The sequence below is a fragment of the Salvelinus sp. IW2-2015 genome, unplaced genomic scaffold (assembly GCF_002910315.2).
Source record: "Salvelinus sp. IW2-2015 unplaced genomic scaffold, ASM291031v2 Un_scaffold2614, whole genome shotgun sequence".
Lineage (NCBI taxonomy): Eukaryota > Metazoa > Chordata > Actinopteri > Salmoniformes > Salmonidae > Salvelinus > Salvelinus sp. IW2-2015.
Window position 1 is genome coordinate 42,403 of NW_019943922.1, and position 7,868 is coordinate 50,270.

Here is a 7,868-nt window from a genome sequence, read left to right on the forward strand (position 1 = left end):
TGTTTTTTGTTGGTTGTCAATCCAATTCAATGTTAAAAAGTGCAGCTTCAACAACGTTTGTTTGGGAAACAGGAAGACCCTCAAAACATCAGAAGTTGACTATCGTAATTGTTGCTTTGCTCCAAGTGGAGTCATACGTGTACTTCCAAAATGCAGTTTATACTGCGCAACAGGGCAAAGCTGTGGGCTATTTGCAGATGTACATTATTATCTACTACATCCTCTCCAAATCATTACAGGTAAAACACAATTTCCCTTTTCAAGAGAAGCCAATAATGTTAATTCCAATTTGTCTTGTAAATACTTAATTAATGAGCTGCCTTTTTCGTTTGTTGTGAATCAGTTGTTAGCCTTTTGGATCACACTTAACAGTTGTAGGTGGTAAAATACATTGTAATTCAGGTTAACATTGAACTACATACACTCTCTTAAATCACTCCTTCTCAACAAGATATTTGCGCTTGTTATACTTGTGGTCACAGCAACTGGGAAATAATGGGTCCATGGTGCAGTCTTGGTTTGGCAGGAGCTGGCACCTATTGTAAATATGTATATGAGCTGGCATGCTGCCCCGAGGGCAGTTTCTAGCCTGCCCAACCCTGGCTAGCTGTTTAAAGGCTTGTAAATTGGAAGCTGCCCCTCTAGTGAGTTGATGCAATGGCTCCTGGTTTCTCTTACTGTAGACCTATCATTGATGAGATATTCATACCAGTCTTTCCTGAAGCTTATGACTCTGTGCTTCCACATTGAAGCCATCAAGGTTCTCTAAAGACGATCTGCCCAGCAGTAAAGAGCAGAGAAGGAGGGGGGGTGTGTGTAAGTTAGGGGGGGGGAGGTGTAATGTAAGCCCTGAGTAAGCTACGCACAAAAACGCCACACCATTTGCTGAAATCCATTATGTACATATATGCACGAATTGAATGTGCGACTTGTGGTTGCTTATACAGGGATTCTGTACATCCAAGGCTGCCTCATCGCTACAGAAACAGAATGGCTCTATGAAGCAATCCGACTCGCACAAACAAGGCTCGTGCAAAGCTACTTGACCTATACATGTCAAGTTAAATACACTTTTTTATTAGTGCAAATCTATATTATGAAGACAAGCAGTTATTTAAAGTTGAGTATGTTTGTGATTCAATTTTCATTCAGCTTGGTCTCTGTAGAAAATTGCAAGAGATAACATTGCAATAGAAAAAGACTATATTGCTGCTCTTCTAATGTGGAATACATCGGGAACATCCTCGAATCACCCTGATAGGAGAGCTGTTAAACGTGTGTGCACAGAACCCCGCCCCGCACGTTGTACACAGCCTAACTATTACACTGACTGCTGTTGAAGATTTACGAGCCATTTTTGATACACGATAAAACTATCAATAAGCGACTGTTTTGTCTTCTGTGTTTCTCATAAGCATTGTAAGGATTTTTATATAACAAAGGAAAGAGTCCCAACTGTTTTTAACATAGTGGTAGGTGTGACATGTTGCCGTTCAGATGTAAGGCTTTGTAAACTCTCTTCCCGCAAGATTTAGCACTTTCAAGTCAATTTTATAGCACCTGCTGAAAACATACTAGTATCCTATCATGTCTTTGTCGTCTGAATACTAGTAGCATTAAATTAGCCCATTTTTTTGTTTGTTTTTGTTGTCAAAACGGATGCAAGGTGAGTATACAGTCAGGTTGAAAATACAGGAGGCCCTCCATTGAAGGTAACTGGAGTTCAGCTGTAATAAATGTCCTGTATACACGCTCCACTCTGAGAGAGACACGAGAAAAATAAAGGAGTGTCTCATGTTCTCGCCCTCGCTGGGGAAGTGTGTTAGTGGTGCGAGTGTCGTCACTTGATTTCCTCTTGAGCCCAAGGAGACACTTGTCAGGATAGATAAGTCATTTTAATGGTCGGAGGAAAAACAATCTTTTTTACACTCTAATAGGGTGCTTTTTCATCTCTGCGTCTAGCCTCGCTCTCTCTCCTCTCCCCCTATTGCTTCTCTCTTCTCGCACACACGTAAGAAACCTAGACCGGATTAGGGAATTGTGTGCACAGTTTGTTTGGCAATCTCTCTTTCTCTCACTAACTGCTGCACCCGCGTCTCCTGTCTCTCCTCGTCTGAAGGCAGCCTTTTGAACCCCAGCTGAAGAGAACATGAGATAGAAGGCACAAACGCCCAGCTCGCTACTGAAAGATGCAGGTCACCTTGTTGTACATGCCGAGATGGAGGATATTGAAGAAGAAGCTGAGCAGAGAATATGGTTATTGAGCTGGAATTATTGCCTTAACCTGTTTGATCATTTGGACAGTAAGGAGAGCTGGCTACTAAAAAGCGTAGCAGATATTGGAGATTTACTAAGCCTCTCTGCACGTCATCAAGGAAACAGTGCTGTATACTAATGAACAACACAAGGAACAGTGGCTGTATACTAATGAACTCTACAAGACAATAGGGAAAAGCATCTGCAAATCATAACAAACATTTTTACCCTCCAATTGATCCTGGTCAACCCTTTATATGGTCTTGTGTATTTCTTGCTGTTTGCCAGTCAGAGGCAAACAGACTAACTCTACCCAGTGAATGTAGGTCGGAGGCAACAATCTCGCTTGAGGAGAAAGCAAAACGGGTGACCGGTGGGGGTACCCACATCCTTCCAGCATGAGGCTGCCTCATGTGATGATCGAGCGCCTCTTCATGTTTTCCCATGTCCTTCCCATTTCCTGCCGCTAATGCATAGGTCCGGTGGCGGCCCAGGAGCCATGCCCAACTACGGACTCAGGCCCCCTGTCCAGAGTGGCAGAAGGAGACGGTTGGCGTAAGAGCCAGCAGCATGGCGCCTCTCCGCCTGTGGAAGAGCTCTTCTGGAGTGAACAGCAGCCTATTATTGTCCTCTCTCAAGTGGAAAGCTGGGAGACTGGGAAGGAAGAAGGAAGGAAGAAGAAGGAGGAAGAAGGAAGAAGCAAGAATAAAGGAGGAAGGAAGGAAGAAGGTAGAGGAAGGAAGGAAGAAGGAAGGAAGACGGCATTTGAAATAGGTAGACCGATTGATATACGGTAGCTAGTGTCTGGAGGAATTTGTTGTTGAAACGAAATGGGACCTTTAGTCTGCTGTGTGTGTCAGGATGGGCACCAATTTGTTGGCACATACTATTTTGCTCAGCACCCAGTGAGACATGTTACTAGGTCTCAAAACACTGTTTTCTAGCCAGTGACTGTAGTGAGGGTGTCAGAGGATGTTGATGGAACAACTTCTCTATCAGCCTTGTTATTGGTTTCTGCTTCTTTACTTCAGTGACAGACGTGTGTGTGTGTGTTGTGTGGTGTTGGTGTGGTGTGTGTGGGTGTGTGTGTGTGTGTGTGTGTGTGTGTGTGTGTGTGTGTGGTGTGTGTGGGTGTGTGTTGTGTGTGTGTTTGTTGTGTGAGTTGGAGGGAGATGACTCCAGGCAATCCCCTCGAGCTTAGCCAGAGCTCTAGTCTGCGTCTGACGAGAGTCACTCAAGGACACATGACTCCACCCCTTTGGCTTTCCTGGCCTCTTCCTTCCCGCCCAGACTGCACTCCCACTGGGCACCAGACAACCATCACTGTTGAGTTCTTGAAAGCATTGAAGGTTACATCAGCTGACCTCTGACCTCATTCTCAGCTGCCTCCTGGCGGAAAATGTCAATGTGTCCGTCACCTGTTGGTCTGATTGTAACCACGTAAATAACTGTTAAGCCCCTCACCACGTAAGTAAGTAGTCTGAGTGTTACCCAATAAAGGTCAGGGAGTAAGTGTTTTAACTATAATCATGTAAGAGATCATAACAAAAAAAATGTTATCATTTTGTCTTTGAATTGTTTTATTGTTGTGACGATCAATTTGAATGAATGATTTGTTTTCAAGCGAGCAGTTTAAAAATATCTGTAAGAATCCCAGTAGCTTTTACTTTGCGTTTGGATGAAGTGAACAACAAAGCACTTGTGTAGTTTTAAATCAGACCTTTTTGACCTGAAATGATTTCTCCCCCTCAGAGATTTTGATTTTTCCTTCTTCCTCTGGCACGTGTTTCCACTTGTACTTTACATACGTGATTCTGACATTCTCCAGTATGCAATCAATGAATTAAGACCAACTAATGTAGTGTTAAATGGTTATCTATTAGGAATATACCATAACCATTGATCTGTTAATTTCAGTAGTTGTTCCAAGTTTCTGGGCCGCGTTGCCATTTCGTTGTTGGCTGTCCTCTCTATACAGCAGGCTCATCAAGCCAGGCACTGTATTCTATCAGACTGTAAAGTGGCTCATCAGCACAGAGAAACTGTATTCTATCACTTAAAGTAGGCTCATCAAGCACAGAGACTGTATTTCTAGTCACTGTAATAGTAGGCTCAATCAAGCACAGAGACTGTACTTCTATCACTGTAAGGTAAAGGTCATCAAGCACAGATACTGTATTTCTATCAACTGTAAAGTAGGCTCATCAAGCACCAGAGACTTGTATTCTATCACGTAAAGTAGGCTCATACAAGCACAAGGACGTATTTCTAGTCACTGTAAATAGCTCATCAAGCACAGAGACTGATATTCTATCACTGACAAGTAGGCTCATGCAAGCCAGCGAGACTGTATTTTCTATCACAGTAAAGTAGGCTCGATCAAGCATCACCATGAACATGAGACTGTATTCTTCACTAGTCTATGCTGCTTCCTCTTCTCCTAGTACTGTATAACCTGAGTGTGTTCCATAGCAAAGACAGCTCTGGACCCAAAAAAGGGGTTAGTTTTGGAGTAGCCAGTCGAGCTGTGACGCTCTTACCTAATAAAGGGTTAGTTTGGAGTGGCTAGTCGCCGGGCGACCTCTTACCTAATAAAGGGTTAGTTTTGGGTGGCCAGTCGCTGGGCGACCTCTTAACCGCAATAAAAGGGTTAGTTTTGAGTGGCCAGTCGCTGGGGCGACCTCTTACCCCATATAAAGGGTTAGTTTGGAGTGGCCAGTCCGCTGGCGAACCTCTGTACCCAATAAAGGGTTAGTTTGGAGTGGGCCAGTCGCTGGCGACCTCTTCCCAATAAAGGGTGTAGTTTGGAGGTGGCCAGTCCGCTGGCGCGACTCTTAAATCTTACCCAATAAAGGGTTAGTTTGGAGTGGCCAGTCACTGGGCGACCTCTTACCTAATAAAGGGTTAGTTTGGAGTGGCCAGTCGCTGGGCGACACCTGAGGTTTGACTCTGCCTGTTAGAGGAAGGCTTTGCTACAGTACTACTGCAGTATTTCTCTGCCACGCTGTGCCTGCCTGTTATCTCTTAGCAGGAGCATCTCACCTCAACCTTCATTTATCATATCACCAGTGTTTTACAATACATTCCTGAGGGACAATTTTTGTTGTTGTTGGGAGGGGCACATTTTGATTCTACCCACCTGAATCATTAAGCTGAAACCAAAATGTGCGCCCCCTGTGTGTTCCCAAGAGGGATGGCTGGAGAAACCCTGCATTTTACACACAGCTAGAACACATGTTATTTTCCTTAACTTTTTAAAACACGTCCCAGTTCTTACCTACGGTGCTTCTGTGCAGTGGAGTTACATTGTTTCCTACAGGTTCCTTGACGTTATCGTCCTCCTTTATGTGTATCTAACCCAGGTTGACGAGTTTGTCCATAATTGCTCCACTAGCAGCAAATCCACCAACTGCTGCTTCTTAGAGCTGGAGAAGTCCCTCTGGAGGAGTCCTGAAGAAGTCCCTCTGGAGGAGTCCTGAAGAAGTCCCTCTGGAGGAGTCCTGAAGAAGTCCCTCTGGAGGAGTNAGAAGTCCCTCTGGAGGAGTCCTGAAGAAGTCCCTCTGGAGGAGTCCTGAAGAAGTCCCTCTGGAGGAGTCCCTCTGGAGGAGTCCCTCTGGAGAAGTCTTTTGATTGTTCAGGCTTTCATGAGCTGTGAATAGCCTTGATGTTTCAAATGTTTTGAGGTGGGTCATAGCCACTTTGGGAAAAACATGCAGTATTCGTTTTCCCATTGCAGAATATCAGGGTGGGGTCAATTCCAGCCAATTGTATACAATTGAATTGCATTCCTATGGAGAAATCCCATGTCCAAGTCAACAAAGGAATTGACCTGAAGTGACCCCAGCCATGTAGAATGATGTGGTGTTCTGTGCACTTTACAGTAGACTGTGGYTGACCCAACAACCAATTCATTGACACATTCCATCTCCCCATACCGACGGTGTTTCCTTCTATCATAACTCCTTGACGGCATCGTCTCACCCATCTTTGTCTCCCCTTCKCCTCTCCTATTTTTTGTCTGCTGTTCTGTACAGTGCAGTCAGAATGTGGCTCACTTTAAAGAGTTTTGTTAGAGCAGATTTAAATTAGAGTCTGCCTCTTAAAAATAAACCATGGGCATCATGACAGCAGTGGGCGGAGAGTGCTTTCTGCTCTGCTACTTTACCTATCTCTACCAATTTATCTAACCCCTCTCTCCCCTCTCTGCTGTTCTGTACAGTGCAGTCAGATGTGGCTCACTTTAAAGAGTTTTGTTTAGAGGCAGATTTAAAATTAGAGTATGGCCTCTTAAAAATAAACCAGGGCATCATGACAGCAGTGGGCGGAAGTGCTTTCTGCTCTGCTACTTTAACTATCTCTACATTTATCTAACCCCTCTCTCCCTCTGTCTCTAACCCCTCTCTCTAACACCCCTCTCTCATCACCCCTTTCTCTACCTCTCTCACCCCTCACCCTCTCTCTCACCCCCTCACCATCTCTCTCACCCCTCACCCTCCTCTCTCAACCCCTCCACCTCTCTAACCACCCTTCTCACCATCTCTCTAACCCCTCTCTACCCCTCTCTCTCAACCTCTCTCTCTCTCACCATCATCTCTCTAAACCCCTCACCCTCTCTCTCACCCCCTCTTCTCTCACCCCCTCTCTCTCATCACCTCTCTCTCTCACCCTCTCACGCCTCTCTCTCACCCTCTCTCCTAACCCTCGTCTCTAACCCCTCTCTCCCCCCTCTCTCTAACCCTCTCACCCTTCTCCCCCTCTTTAACCTCTCTCTAACCCCCTCTCTCTCTCTCTACCCTCTCTCTCCCTCTCTCTCTCTTAACCCTCTCTCTAACCCCCTCTCTCTCTCTCTACTCTCTAACCCCTCTCCCCTCTCTCTAACTCTCTCTAACCCTCTCCCTCTTCTCTCTTCTCTCAAAACCCCTCTCTCTCTCTACTCTCTCTAACCTCTCCCCCTCTCTCTAACCCTCCTCCCCTCTCTCTAACCCTCTCCCCCCTCTCTCTCTAACCTCTCTCTCTCTTCTCTACTCTCTCTAAACCTCTCTCTAACCCTCTCCCCTCTCTCTAACCCTCTCTCCACTCTTCTCAGCTTACTTAATTCGTCCATCTGCAGGGGAATCACTGGGCGCGCATGGGGTTGCGCTCGACTTCTAACCCCTAACACACCACACACACCCCCCACAACACCCACACGACACACAACACACAATAGCAATAGATTCGTCTGTCCGAGAGTAGCTGCTGTAATCAGGGGAGTATGAAGATAAGATGAAGGCAGTGAAGAGGGCAGATGAGTGTTGTTTCGAGGCGCATGGGACGACAGTGATGTTTCAGGTTGTGCATGTCATTTGCCGTGTCTATGACGGCTGTGTTGCACTGCGCAGTTTGTCTTCCAGGAGCTGGATGGTACACTGCACTGTTTTCCAGGGCTGAGTAGCACTGCAGCAGATGTTTGGTCTTCACCAGAGGCTGTGATGGTAGCCACTGGCAGTTTTCTCAGGAGGATGTATGCGATGGGCTCTTCCAGTGGGGCTGTGATCGGTAGCACTGCAGCAGATGTTGGTGCTTTCCAGCGGGGCTGTGATGTAGCATCTGCCAGCAGATGTTGGTCTCAA